At 35.0% G+C, this 15,218-nt stretch overlaps 1 protein-coding gene across 1 annotated transcript in view; it reads right to left on the bottom strand.

The window, feature by feature from the left end:
- LOC109839115 (F-box protein At5g07670-like) overlaps nucleotides 1–15,218 on the bottom strand; it is an 83,582-nt gene that overhangs the window by 33,348 nt on the left and 35,016 nt on the right. The gene's annotated exons all lie outside the window — the stretch shown is intronic.

Raw genomic sequence — 15,218 nt, 5'->3', positions numbered from 1 at the left:
TGTGTTTGAATGTGCTTTGGCGTTTATTCTTATTTATGCTCATTGCTCATTTCGCCATTGTCTCATTATTTATATGATCCACTATCTAGTTCATATTGTTTACCCCTTGTGTTAGTTTATATATCCTTGCATATATATTTCATCATATAGGATATATCACTTTGTGTATATTGCATATTCTTGCCCATAATAGATTGTATACCTATCTTGCAAGAATATAGTTGTTAATTATTTTTAATTGGCATTTAATCGGATTAGATTAGCATAAGACCCTAATCACCCCCCCTCTAGGGTCTAACAATTGGTATCAGAGCTTGGTGCTCTTTGATTTAAGGTCTAATCGCCTTGAGTTAAAGATCCAAGTTATCTTTTTGTGCTAATCTTGTTTTGATTGCATTTGCATCTTGCTTGCATATTTTTACAAATTATGAATATGAATGATGCATCTTGTTTAGGCTATGATTCTAGTGTTGCTCCTAGATTAGACAATTTCCCCTATGCCCAATGGTGTGTTAGATTTAAACTATTTGTTAGATCTAAACATTTTGATTTATGGGAAATTATAGATGATGCTTATATTGTGCCCATTTTGGAGAAATCCAAGTGGAATAAAAATGATCATCGCATGTTTACTATGAACAACATTTTGTTAGAATATTTGTTAAATGCTTTTAACTCATCTATGTCTAACAAGTTTGTTCATTTTGATAGTGCTTACACCTTATGGATATTTATAGAAGCACATCAAGGAGACTTGGAGGCGATCCAACAAGCTTTGGCGGATCCGGCTTCAAGTTCATGTGGAGCGTCATGCACACGTGCACTAGGCGATAGCCCTAGTGAGGTTTGCGAGTTCGAAACCATAAATGATTTACCTAATGATGAACTTGCTTGTGCTAGTGAAAAATTATTACATGCCTTTAACAAATTGCAAAATGATTTCATTAATTTACAAAGCAAGCATGAAATTTTGAAATCCGATCATGAGTTGTTAGCATCTAAGTTTGAAACTATTTCTAATGAAAATGTGATCCTTAAAGAAAACAATGAAAAATTAAAATTGGATCATGTTTCTTTAACTTCAAACGTTGCTAGTTTAACTCATGAAAGAGATAATGCCATGTTAGAAGTAAAGAACATACAAAATAATACTGCTTCTTTTATAAATAATTATTTATGTTCTACTTCTAAAAATGCATATGTGCCTAAAAATGAAGATTTGAATCTTATGAAAAATTGCATTTCATCTTTAGATTCAACTTTGAAAATATGCATTGATAATCATAAGAAACTTATGGACAAGTGTGCTAAATCTAGTGCTACAAAATCACCCACACACTATGCACACTTGTATAGCAAAGTTTACAAGTGCTCCATTTGTGGTCGTAAAGGCCATTTAGCTAAATTTTGCTATGATGCACAAAAACATAAGAATATTAATCCTTCTTGTGCATCTCATCAAGTTTCTTCATCACATGTACACACACATGCACATGCATCTATTTCTCATCATAAGCATGCTAATGTGTATAAATGTGATCTATGTGGTCGGTTTGGCCATTTGGCAAAGTTTTGCTTTGACATGAAAAAGAATTCTAGATTGCCAAATGTTTTTCATAGACCACATGTTTTTAAATGTCATGTTTGTGGTAGGTTTGGACATCTTGCTAAATTTTGTTTTGATATACAAAAAGCTTCTAAATTGCAATATGTTCCAAATAGACCATTGTTTAAGAATGTTTCTCGTACACCACATATGCCTAAGAGGGTTCATAACCCAAGGGCTTTGAGCTTAAATGATAGGGGTCATGTCCCTAAATCTTTTGGTACCAAGAGTTCTTGGGTACCAAAACAAATTTGATTTTCAAACTAAGAATTTTAAATGTTTTTATCCTTCTTTATCTTGGTTTTGAAAATTATGCTTTAAAATCTTTTGGTTATGAAAACAATTTTTCTTGTATCAAATCTTTTGTTTTCATGATTATTATTTTTGATGAGAGGACTATGTTTATATAACCCTCCGGAGTTATTGGGTGTTTATTCCCAATCATTGTTTGCCGGGTGCTAAAATGTTCATATGGGTTGATACTAGCTCAAGAGCTATATATAGTTGCCTCTCTTGATTTTTGAAAATCAATGATGATTTGGTTTTATGATTTAAACTTTGATTTATGATTTCAATTGGTTGATTTGTTTTTATTTGAAAACTTTTTACATGATTCTCATGTTTCTCTTCTTTTGATTTCATAAATCTATTTTATACATTGGCTTTTATGATATGAGACAATATGTTCATCTTGATATATTTATATATGTTCTCATTATCTCTTGAATGTGAGTGATTTTTGGCATATTATTTATGCATGCTCACATATGTTTGCCATGATATTCATTTCATATATTCCATATGGCATTTTGATAGGGGGAGCAATCCCTATACTTGCTTCATACTCACCCATGCTTATTTGTAGGGGGAGCTTTCGCTCTCTTAATTCTTTTGTCCCCTTTTTGATGTTGTCAAAGGGGGAGAAATATTGTGAGTATATCTATCTTGTTTGTTTATATGCATGTGAGTTATTATCTTGTATATGTTCATTTCCTTCATGCATATATTCCTTTTTGTAAATTGTTTGTCATCATCAAAAAGGGGGAGATTGTTGGCCTTCTTGTTTTGATGATGTTTAACAAACAATTTATTACTAATGTTGTTTGTCTAGTGTTTGTGCATTCCTATGTTTTGTAGACAAACAACGTTGTTGGAGGATGGATGGAATAGAGCTTCAACGATCATATCCAAAGGAGGTTGGCGGAATGTCGGTGAAGCCTTGCTATTCAAAGTTCAAGATCCAAGTTCAAGCTTCATCCGCGAGATTACCAAGTCAAGCTTATTGAAGATCAAGATCATTGCTTGGGTAATTTAGTTTAGGAATTTATATTATGTGTGTTAGTACTTTAAGCTCAATCATATACACACATACACGTTTTGGTTTTTGTATATATATAGTTATATATATACATATATGTTTTGGTTTGATAGTTTTCAAGTTTTACTATGAAACAAATGAATAGAATTGGAAAATACTATTTTGTTTCATGTTTATATGCCTATATATGATTTCACCTTTAACAAGCTTATATTTAATGAAATCATATTTAGTGTTTTGAATATATTGCATAGAATATGCAATTTTATGAAAATATTGTATTTCTAGGTTATAGACTTCATAACAACATGTTATATCTTTTATCAAGTCTATACAATCATTTCATAAGGTTTCAAAATGTTGTTTAAGTCAAAATATCAAAATATCAATTTTCAGGTTTTCATGTTTTGGACTATTTTGTAAAATGATGATATTTCTCATTTGGGAAGTCTTTTTAGAAAACCAGTTTTTGTAGCATGTGTATTATCATGTCTACAATCATTCCCCAAAGTTTTACATTTTTCTGAATTTATTTGATATTTTTAAACAGTGTTTTAAAAATCAGATAAACAGTTTTCAGAATCTGGGATGTCAGTTTTCGGTCGACCGGTACGGTCGACCGGTCAATTGACCATTTCTCAGAAGTTTTCCAGAGAGTCGTCGGTCGACCGGTCCGGTCGACCGAGAGCTTCCTTCGGTCGACCGCACCGGTCGACCGGATAAGTGTTTGCTTGATTTCCTGTTTTCGACCTGGATAACGGTCGACCGAACTTTCCATCGGTCGACCGAATTTTTCCATCGGTCGACCGACGGAATTTTCGGTCGACCGACAATAGATCCGTTGGGCACAACGGCTACTTTTCTGAGGAGCTTTCTGGGGGCTTTGTTGTCCTTTGGCTTGGGGTTTTTTGGCTGAGTTTTGAGAGGGTATAAATACCCCATTGCCTTCAGCTCTCCACCTAACTAAGAGAGTTTTTAATCAAGTTTAATAAAGTTTTTAACAAGGGTTTTAGTTTGGTTTAAGTGTGTTTAAAAAGCTTTTAAGCAAATTGAGAGTTTGTTTTTGTGATTCAATTCTACAAGAGCTTGAGGAGATCATCTATTGGTGTTTGGGCATTCAACTATTCTCCCTCCAACTCTTGATATATTGAGAAGTTTTCTAAACTCTATTTCTAGCTTTTTTATATATTTGATTATCATTGTTATTAAGCTAGAACTACATTGAGTTTAGTTTTGATTTATATCTCTTTGTTCACACACAACCTTTTGAGCTTATTGTATTTACATTCATAGTATAATTTGGGGTTGTGGGTTTGTGACTAAGAGTTGTGCTTAATTGAGTTCTCACCTTGTTTTGAGAACAATCATTTGTCATATTTGTGCTTATTGTGAGAATCACTTTGTAATACACTTGTACACCGAGTGAGGAGTGTGTGGTGAGAGTCGGGGATCGTCCCAAGAGGAGTGGCGTCGGTTGACGTGCCTAGGGAGAGGTTGTAACCGAGCACTTGAGGGAGACACGGCTAGGTCCAACACTTAGTGGGTGTAGAGTGTGATTGCAAGAGTGTGAGTTGTAGAGTTTTCGGTTAGCTAGAAAACCGAGTGTGTAGAAGAAGTTCCGGCTTCCAAACCGGATTGTGTTAGTGGATTTCTCCCCGGGAGTGGGGAGCGGAGACGTAGGACGGAAGGTCCGAACTCCGTGATCATATCTTGTGTTTGAGTGTGCTTTGGCGTTTATTTATACTTGTGTTTATATTTCTTATCGCCATTGTCATTAGCTCATCATTTATATGATCCACTATCTAGTTCACATTGTTTACCCCTTGTGTTAGTTTATATATCCTTGCATATATATATATTTCATCATATAGGATATATCTCATTGTTTACATTGCTTATCCTAGCTCATATATCTTGTGATATTTCATACTTGCTAGGATAACTTGTTAATTAGTTTTTAATTGGCATTTAATCGGATTAGATTAGCATAAGACCCTAATCACCCCCCCTCTAGGGTCTAACACTTTCTATATCGCTATTATCTCATGTTTAATTACATATATTTGCATATAATTAGTTGTATATCATAATTCTTAAGATAATTGTTAATAAGTTTTAATTTTTCATTATTATCAGATTAGATTAGTATATACCCTATTTACCCCCCTCTAGGAAAATTTCATTTCGTATCAGCGCTTGGTGCTCTTTGATTTTAGGTTTAACCACCTAGAGTCAAAGATTCTCGCTTTGCTATATTGCTAAAAATTATATACATATATACACATTTCATATTTATCATTTTTGTTTTTAAAAATAATATGTTTAGCCACATAAATATGAAAAAAATGAATATAATTATATACACACATATTTGTTTCATGTTTATATGTGCTTGAAATGATTTTATTAAAATCAAGTTTTAATAAGTTCATGTTCGTGCATGTTTTTACAAAACAGATGAGTTTTCACAAATATACGTTAAATTTTATAAAATACTTTTTCTAATATATTCTATTACATGTTTATAACAATTTTCTAAAATTTTATAATTTTTGGAGTTGATTTACTATGTCAATTTGATTTTACAAAATCGAGTGTTTTAACAGTTTTTAGAATATGGAATATTTGTCTTAAAATAGTAATAACTCACAAATGGGAAGTGATATTTCATAAATTCTTTCTCTAACATGTTTATCTATATGTTTATAAACTTCCTCAGAATTTCACGATTTTTGGTACTGATTTACTCTTTTTAATTAATTTTACAAAATAAAATATGTAAAATTTTAGAATCAACCGTGCATGTTTTAAGTCGACTGTGAACGGTAAAAGTTGACTATGAATGGTATAAGTCAACTTAGTAGATGTTTTTCAGCCTGTAACGACTATTTTATAAGTTGACTCATGAACAGTACAAGTCGACTTATAACACTGTAACGACTAGTTTTCCAGAATGCTGAATTTTCAGGATTTTTGTCTTTTTTGCTTGGTTTTCTTGGTTTTTGGGGTTTGTTTTGTGAACCTTTATTTACCCTTTACTCTCAAACTTCTGAACTACTTAAGGAAAATTTTAAACAAGTTTTACGAGTGTTTAAGGGTGTTTTAAGTTTGTTTATAAGTGTTTATGTGAAGAGAGTTTCACAAGAGGAGGAGATCTTTTCATCTACTATTTGAGCCTCAATTTCACATCTCCATCGCTCTTGATTCTTAGAGAAGTTTTTCTAAACTTATCTTCTAGCATATATATTGATTTAAGTTTAGTTTCATTTAATTTATTGTTTCACACACAACCATTGAACTTGAATATTTTTATACATTGTATAATTTAGGTTGGTGGTGATTGAGTGAGCTTTATTGAGTTCTCGCCTTGTATTAGAGAACAAACACTTTTATTTGTGGTTAATTTGTTAGATCACATTGTAATACACAATGACACCGAGAGAAGTGTGTGGTGAGATACGGGGTCGATTCCAAGAGGAGTGACGTTGGTAGTAAAGCCTAGGGAGAGATGGTAAATCCGAACACTTGAGGAAGATGACATGGTCTACGCCAACACTTAGAGGGTGTATTGTGTAGTTACAAGTGTGAGAGTTGTAAGAGTTTTCGGTTAGCTAGAAAACCGATTGTGTAACTTGTAAACATTTTCGGTGAATGTTGAAAACCGATTGTGATAGTGGAGATTCTTCTCATGAGTGAGGATCGGAGACGTAGGTCGAGGGTGACCGAACTCTGTGATCATATTATGTGTTTGAGTTTGCCTTGGTGTATTATTTGTGCTCATTGCTTATTTCTTTCTATATCGTCATTATCTCATATTTATATCGCCCTTTTTTAATTAAACATCATTGCATATAATTAGTTGTATATCATAATTGCTAGGATAATTGTTAATTGGTTATAATTTGGTATTAATATCGGATTAGATTAGCATATACCCTATTCACCCCCTAGGGAAATTTCAGTTCATGCTCGGCCTCTGACTTCGAGTAGATGAGGATGTCGTCGATGAAAATGATCATGAACTGGTCCATGTATGGACAAAAAACCTGATTCATCAAATCCATGAATATTACGGGTGCATTGGTTAGCCCAAATGGTATGACAAGGAATTCAAAAGACCCATATCGAGTTAAAAAGACGATCTTGGGAATACCCATCTGATAATCACATTTTATTATAATTTTATACCATCATTATCTATTTTATAACCACTAGTAATTGTTTATATCTTTAATTATAGGTTAATCAAAAATAAAAAGCCCAATATCTCTTCTCTCAACAAAGCCCATGAATTATATCTTTAATTATAGGTTAATCAAAAATAAAAAGCCCAATATCTCTTCTCTCAACAAAGCCCATGAATTAATGAAGAATATATCAATATCTCTTCTCTCAACAAAGCCCATGAATTAATGAAGAATATATGCAAATACATGAAAGAGCCCAAACCCAAGTCCAAAAGCCCAAAGCCAAAGCCAAAAGAAATAGGAAATCAGCGGATTGCAAAAGGAAGCATATGGGTATCGGTGCTATCATCGACGCCAGCATTGATACCCGTATCGATGCATCGATGCTGGTATCGATACCTACGGGCTGGTAGTTACACATCAAAGGCTGAAATTTGCTTGTTTTGAATAAGATTTCAATCCAAGGGCTCTTATTCATTGATGTTTACTATAAATAGGGGTAGAGAGTGAGGAGTTGAGGGTGTGAAAAATTCTGTATCTCCTTTTGGAGAGGAGTATTACTCTTAATTGAGAAGACCTTCCAAATTTGTAACTTTTTGTTATAATTAATAAAAGAATTTTTTTCACCACTTTAAATTTTTCTTCTCTTTGTTGGATGATGAAGATGGAAATGAAGATTAATTTGGAGGTTTGTTTTTCTTATTTTCTCTTTTATTTCTTTTCTTATTGCTTAGTAGCTTAGATTTATTTACATGCTTGTAGTTAGATTTTATTTTCTTATTTAAATAGCCAAGAGGCTAGAACCCTCTTGCCTTAGATTTATTTTATATTTATAGATTAGATTTATTTCATGCTTATAGAGTAGATTTATTTTCTTGTATTTAATTCTTGCAATTTATTTTGTAGTTTAGATTTTACAATTTATTTTGTAGTTAGATTTTAATTTCTTGCACTATTCACCTTGAGGCTAGAACCCTCTTGGGTTTAGTTTTTCTTTTTGTTCATTTTTATTTTCTTTGATTCGCCTTTAGGCTAGAACCCTCTAGGGAATCACCATTTTCTAAGAAGTGGATTCAATTCTAGATTACACATATCTTTAATTGAATCCGTCATCTTTACTTTCTTGAATTTTATTTTTATTCTTGATTTTCCTTTCTAAGTCTTGATTTTATTCATCTCTCCTTGTGAAAATCATTCATTCATTGTCACATCCACTCTCACTTATATTTTGCGTCTATTTACACACTATTTTCATTCTATCTATCTCTCCACAATCACATTCACTCATCACTCCTATTTTTCATGCACACAACATAAGAACCAATTTTATTTTTCTCCTACAAAATACATTCCTCGTGGGATCGATAACTTTTTATACTATAACTTGATTAATTGTGCACTTGCAATTTGTGGTACATGTTTATGATGCATCAAGTTTTTGGTGCCGTTGCCGGGGAGGGTGCTTAAGTAGGATTTTATTTAATTTGGTTCTTTAACTTGTGTGTTTTTTGTGAAGGAATCGTTTGGAGCTTGAAGATCGCGGATTGGAGATCTAGAATTTGAAGATTTGCTTTTGGGTAACTCTTCTTTCTAGAATTTTTAATTCCACCATTTAGCTACTTCTTCATAATTAGAGACAATTAGGACTTATAAAAAAAAATTTATTTTTGTCGACCATAATAAAATCCACCCTCTACTTTGACATTTACTAACAAGATAATAAATTTAGACAATTTTTCCCCTTCTCTTTTGTTTGATTGTTAACCCTAATTAAAAAAAAAAGATTTTTATTTTTACCATCCTTTTTAGTTGCTTTTAATTCATAAGGTTGCATTACATATAGTTAATAGAAATTCACCAAAGTGATTTGAGCATCTTTATTTGGCACACGCTTAAAAATATTTTTAAGGGCAAAACCCCATAATCAAGATAAGGTGAGGGATTTCATCACCCTTTCCTTAGCCCAAAAATCACTAATTCCTCACTACACCACCCTAGCCTAATAAAACTCATTAGACATTGGCCCTAAGGATTCGAGCTCAATAATGAACAAAGAATCCTTAAGTGAACCGGTTTAAGTTTTCTTGGATTAGTTGGTGTCTAAGACAACGTTTAGGTGTTGCGTAAAGCACTCCACAAGGAACGAGGTATTTAATTGATCTCTGATCACCCTCTAGTACTATCCTTACCTGGCTGACTAACCGGGTAAAAGTTTAATCTTTTCACTTTAAGAGTTTTTGGTTAGGAGCTAGTCTACTTGAGTTAGGCTTAAATTCTAGAGTTAGAGTGATTAAAAAGTGATTGCTTTTGATTTGTTTTAGTTAGGATTTTCCTTTTTCTTCTCATAAAAAAAACTAAATTTTTTTCTCCTTAAAAAAATTGTTTTGGGTGTATGCAAACGTGGATTGGGGATAATACACATCGATTAATTCGCTTTGAACCAATCATAGAAATGGCATATTCTAATCTACCTGTTCTTCAAGATATGTGCTATCCCATTAGGAATATAATCCCCTCTTGCATTAGGCTCCCCGAGACAAATGGAACTAACTTTGAGCTTCGATCGCACTATATCAACATGCTTCCAAAATTTCTAGGGAATAAAACTGAAGATGCATATATTTTTATCTTAGAATTTGAGAAAGTATGTATAATGATTAAAATGAGAGAATTAACTGAAGATGCAGTCAAACTCAGATTTATTCCTTTTGCCCTCAAAGACAAAGAAAAAAATGGCTATACAGCTTATCTATAAATTCCATCACAACTTGGGAGGAATTTATCACCGTTTTTCATAAGAAATTTTTCCCGATCCATAAAACAGTGAAGCTAAGGAATAATATCATGAATTTTAAAATTGTCCTGGGAGAACCTTTTTAGAAGTATTTTGACCGATTTAAAGATCTTCTCATCCAATGTCCTCATCATGGTTTAGAAAAATGGCGATTGTGCCAAATAATTTATGAATGATTAGATTATTCTACAAAAACTTCCTTAGAGTCAATATGCTACGGGGATTTCATGAGGAAAAACATTGATGAAGCTTAGGAGTTTTTAGAGAGTCTTTCTGAGAAAACCATGCAATGGGAACATTATGATGATAGGGTTTCGTCAGTTTTCCAACCTAAATCTAGTGGTCTTTCCTTAGAGTCGAACATTGCCTCCGAAGCAAAGATGACGACAATTCTGTGAAGGTTAGAAGCCTTAGAAAGTAAGGAACGAGCTCTAGCTCAAATAAATCAAGTTTCTGTCTCAGGTTGTCATAACTGTCAGTCTCATGCCCATGTTTTAGAGGAATGCCCTCTCCTAGGAAACACCCATTCATTAGAACAGATGAATGCTGTATTCTAATGTTCAATGAATGATCCATTTTCTCTAACCTATAATCCAGGTTGGAGAAATCATCCTAATTTCACATGGAATCAAGGAAATCTCCAAGGGAATCAAAATTTCAATCCCACTTCAAACCAACACTTTCCTAAGGGGAACAAAGTTCCTTTCAATTCTCATCCACAATTTCAACAACCCAATATGCCATATCAAAATCAGTCTCCTCTTCATCAAGTTGTAATTCAGACTCCTCACAATCTAGATAAGGATAAACATATCAATGTCTTGGAAAAGGGTTTGGAAACCATAATTAAGGTCTCCACTCAAACCATGAATATGTTGACTCAAACGTCCAGCACTTTGAATTCCTTTATGCAATCAACCGGACAAATGCTCAACTCGAACACTCAAGCTATAGCTAGATTAGAATCCCAACTTGGTCAACTAGCTAGTGCCGTGAGTGAAAGAGAGAAAGGAAAATTTCCGAGTCAACCCGTGGTCAACCCTAAGGACACAGGATGCAGTTCATCCTATGAAGCTCAAGTGAATACAATCCATTCACTTTGGTCTGGTAGACAGGTCGATAATCAAGTAAGAAATCCTCCAAGTCAAACTCTTGATCTAGTACAAATTCCTTCTCCTTCTCCTTCTGATAAATCTATTCAACAACCACCCCCCTCAGATGACCAAGAACCTGAACCCGAACCTGATCCTGTTTTTGATAGGTTTAGACCAGTTGCTCCTTTTCCAGATAGACTCAGGCTTAGGAAACACCCCCCTCAAGAGGAGAAGATCCTAGAAACATCCAAGCAGGTTAAGGTCAATATTCCTCTCTTAGATGTAATTGAACAAATTCCATCTTATGCCAAATTTTTGAAAGAATTATGCACTCAGTAGAGGAGAATAAATGTTCCAAAGAAAGTCTTTTTAGCCGCCAATATCAGTGATATGCTCTCAAATATCATACCTTTGAAACGTAAGGATCCAGGCTCTCCTATCATTTCATGTGTCATTGGTAATACTCACATTGATAAGACGCTTTTAGACTTAGGAGCCAGTGTCAATTTGCTTCTATATTCAGTCTACCAGCAATTGGGTCTAGGTGTACTGAACCCAATCCGCTGCACTTTGTAGTTAGCTGATAGATCTGTCAAGGTCCCTATGGGTGAGTTAGAGGATGTTCTGATTAAGGTTGGAGATTTCATTTTTCTAGTAGATTTCCTAGTCTTAGAAACATAACCCATTTTAAATCCCAAAGGACAGACACCTGTCATCTTAGGACGATCATTCTTAGCCACTTCTAATGCTTTTATCAACTGTAGAACTGGTCAAATGAAGGTGTCCTTTGGGAATTTGACTGCTGATCTTAATATTTTCAATCCAGAGGACCAACCAAATATTCAGCCTCTAGAAATAAATTACATTCAGGAAAGATCAAAAGAAGAAGAAGAAGAAGAGTCTGATTTGAGTTTTGAAGAAATTTTTGATGAAGAGTTGGAGTTTTTAGAAGAAGTAGAACAGGTCATTAAGAATGATGAAACTGTGTTAAATATTTGTTGCCTTGAATTAAATTTTAAAGAACTCTTTCTTGATGAACTTAGATTCTTGGAGAATAGTCAACAACTAAATTTTCAGAACTCAACCATGAATCTTGGGGTTGAGAAAAAATGCTGGTATCAGCGGATTGCAAAAGGGGGCATATGGGTATTAGTGCCAGCATCGATGCCAGTATCGATACCCGTATCGATACCAGTATCGATGCTGGTATCGATACCTACGGGCTGGCAGTTACACATCAAAGGCTAAAATTTGCTTGTTTTGGATAAGATTTCAATCAAGGGCTCTTATTCACTGATATTTACTATAAATAGGGTTAGAGAGTGAGGGGTTGAGGGTGTGAAACATTTTGTATCTCCTTTTGGAGAGGAGGGTTACTCTAAATTGAGAAGACCTTCCAAATTTGTAACTTTTTGTTACAATTAATAAAAGAATTTTTTTCACTACTTTAAATTTTTCTTCTCTTTGTTTGATGATGAAGATGGAGATGAAGATTAATTTGGAGGTTTGTTTTTCTGATTTTTTCTTTTATTTCTTTTCTTATTGCTTAGTAGCTTAGATTTATTTACATGCTTGTAGTTAGATTTTATTTTCTTGTTTAAATAGCTAAGAGGCTAGAACCCTCTTGCCTTAGATTTATTTTATGCTTAAAGATTAGATTTATTTCATGCTTATAGAGTAGATTTATTTTCTTACATTTAATTCTTGTAATTTATTTTGTAATTTAGATTTTGTAATTTATTTTGTAGTTAGATTTTAATTTCTTGCACTATTCACCTTGAGGCTAGAACCCTCTTGGGTTTAGTTTTTTTTTTTTTTTTTTTTTCCTTTAGGCTAGAACCCTTTAGGGAATCACCATTTTCTAAGAAGTCTATTCAATTCTAGATTACACATATCTTTAATTGAATCCGTCATTTTTACTTTCTTGAATTTTATTTTTATTCTTGATTTTCCTTTTTGATTCTTGATTTTATTCATCTCTCCTTGTGAAAATCACTCATTCATTGTCACACCCACTCTCACTTATATTTTGCGCCTATTTACACACCATTTTCATTCTCTCCATCTCTCCACGATCACATTCACTCATCACTCCTATTTTTCACGCACACAACAAAAGAACCAATTTTAATTTTCTCCTATAAAACACCTTCCTCGTGGGATCGATAACTTTTTATACTATAACTTGATTACTTGTGCACTTGCAATTTGTGGTACACGTTTATACAACATCACCATCTCCCAAACCCGCAACTGATGATAGCCAGAACGAAGATTAATCTTTGAGAAATACTGCACTCCCTGCAACTGGTCGAATAAGTAATCAATCCTCGCTAGTGGATACCTGTTTCGGATGGTGACCTTATTCAACTCACGTTAATCAATGCATAAACGAAAGTTGTCGTCCTTCTTCTTCACGAAAAGGACTGGTGCTCCCCATGGAGAATGACTCCTATAAATGAAACTCTAAGAAATGAGCTCCTCTAATTGAGTCTGTAACTCCCTCATCTCAGTAGGTGCCATACGATAAGATGCACGGGAGATCGATGCTATGCCTAGCTGCAACTCGATGCAGAACTCAACCTCCCTCACAGGAGGCAATCCAGGTATGTCCTAAAAACATCATGATACTCTGAGACTACTCTAGTCTTGTTCAAATCGGCACCCTGATCTCGCAACAACACCTCCTCTACGTATGCTAGAAATGACTCTACAAACTGGTTGCACTGTGAGGTTGTTACAACCAACTAGTCCCATCAGATGTTCGCAAACTGACTGTTTTGGCAAAACAGTCAATACTAACATGGTATGAAGGTAGACAATCCATACCAAGGATCACATCCAACTCGAACAAGCGTAAGACAATCAAATCGACCACGAACTCAGACTCGTCTAGGCTGATAATACATATCTTACAGATACTCTCTAATAGAGCCACCTCTCCAAAAGGAGTAGAAATTGATAATGGTACCTTCACCACGACCCCGCTCACACCATGATGACGAGGTACGACTACATAAACTTTGCCCGAAGCTGCGGTCTGCTGCGCCGAAGTGTTTAGAACATATGGAACTATCTATCCCTGTTGTACCTCATGAAAAGCACAGACTTGACCCTCTATCCTCAGGATTGTTGGCGGTGCCTCAAGTCTCAGCTGCTGACCCTGGTCTCGGCCCTATCCTCGATTCTGCTGCTGACCCCTACCCTTGTTCTGCTGGCCTCCTGCTGGTGCACTGCGACACACCGCTGCCTTATGACCGATCTTATAAAAATGATAACATGCACCAGAAAATTTTCACTGCTAGGTGCTCTCTGGTCCTACTGAGGTCCCTTCTTATGGGAACCTTGCTACTGCTATTGTGACACCTTACCCTATTGTTAGGGTCCTCCGAGTTCTAAAAATGGTCACTTGTTCTTGTCATTGTCTCTAGACTATCCTACTTTAGAGTTTCCATCCTTGCCCTTCTGGAATATGGTGGTCTCGGTCTCCTGTGAGATGGTGGCATCAGCAACCTCTCGTACTGAGTGAAAACGTCATGACACAAGATAGCGACATAAGCTCGGGCGAAGTCCCATCAAAAACATCTACGCCAAACACTCCCCTATCTGCCACATGCCCGCAAATCTGAGTATTCCCATGAACTTGCTCTCATAATCAGCTACAGACATGTCTCCCTACTCCAAATGGGCTAGCTCTAACTCTTTCTTGGCCTTTGTCACGGATGATAAACTGCTCGTCAAAGAAGAAAATGAAGTCCTCCCAGGTGAGTGTCTGATACGAGTCGCCGTGCGAGCACTCTTGATCGCGGAATTATCAAGAGTGGGTAAAGAAGAAAACGACTGAAGAACACAAGAGTTATAATTAGGGTGAAGGAAAATACCTTCTCTAGATTATGAGAATCAATTGGATTTACAAAAATCTCTCTCTCACAATCTCTCTAGATCAAAGAACAACCTCCCTGATCTCTTTTTTGATTACAATCTGAGTTCTCAACCCTAGAAAAGTCGTGTTTCTATTTATACTCAACAGAAATCCCAACTGGAGCAGGAAACAGACCCAGGCTCGGAACCGCTACGCGGTCGACCGCAGTGCCCAAGGCGGTCGACCGGTCAGAACGACAAAAACTGGAAAGATCAATTATAGTGTTTTCGGTCGACCGTAACGCCATCATCGGTCGACCGCTCTCAGTCCCGAGACATAGTCTGGGTCTGTGCACTA

This window comes from Asparagus officinalis, chromosome 4, assembly GCF_001876935.1.
Source record: "Asparagus officinalis chromosome 4, Aspof.V1, whole genome shotgun sequence".
NCBI classification, from domain to species: Eukaryota; Viridiplantae; Streptophyta; class Magnoliopsida; order Asparagales; family Asparagaceae; genus Asparagus; species Asparagus officinalis.
Note: the sequence above shows the minus strand (reverse complement) of the source record. Positions and strands in the feature narration are given on the sequence as shown.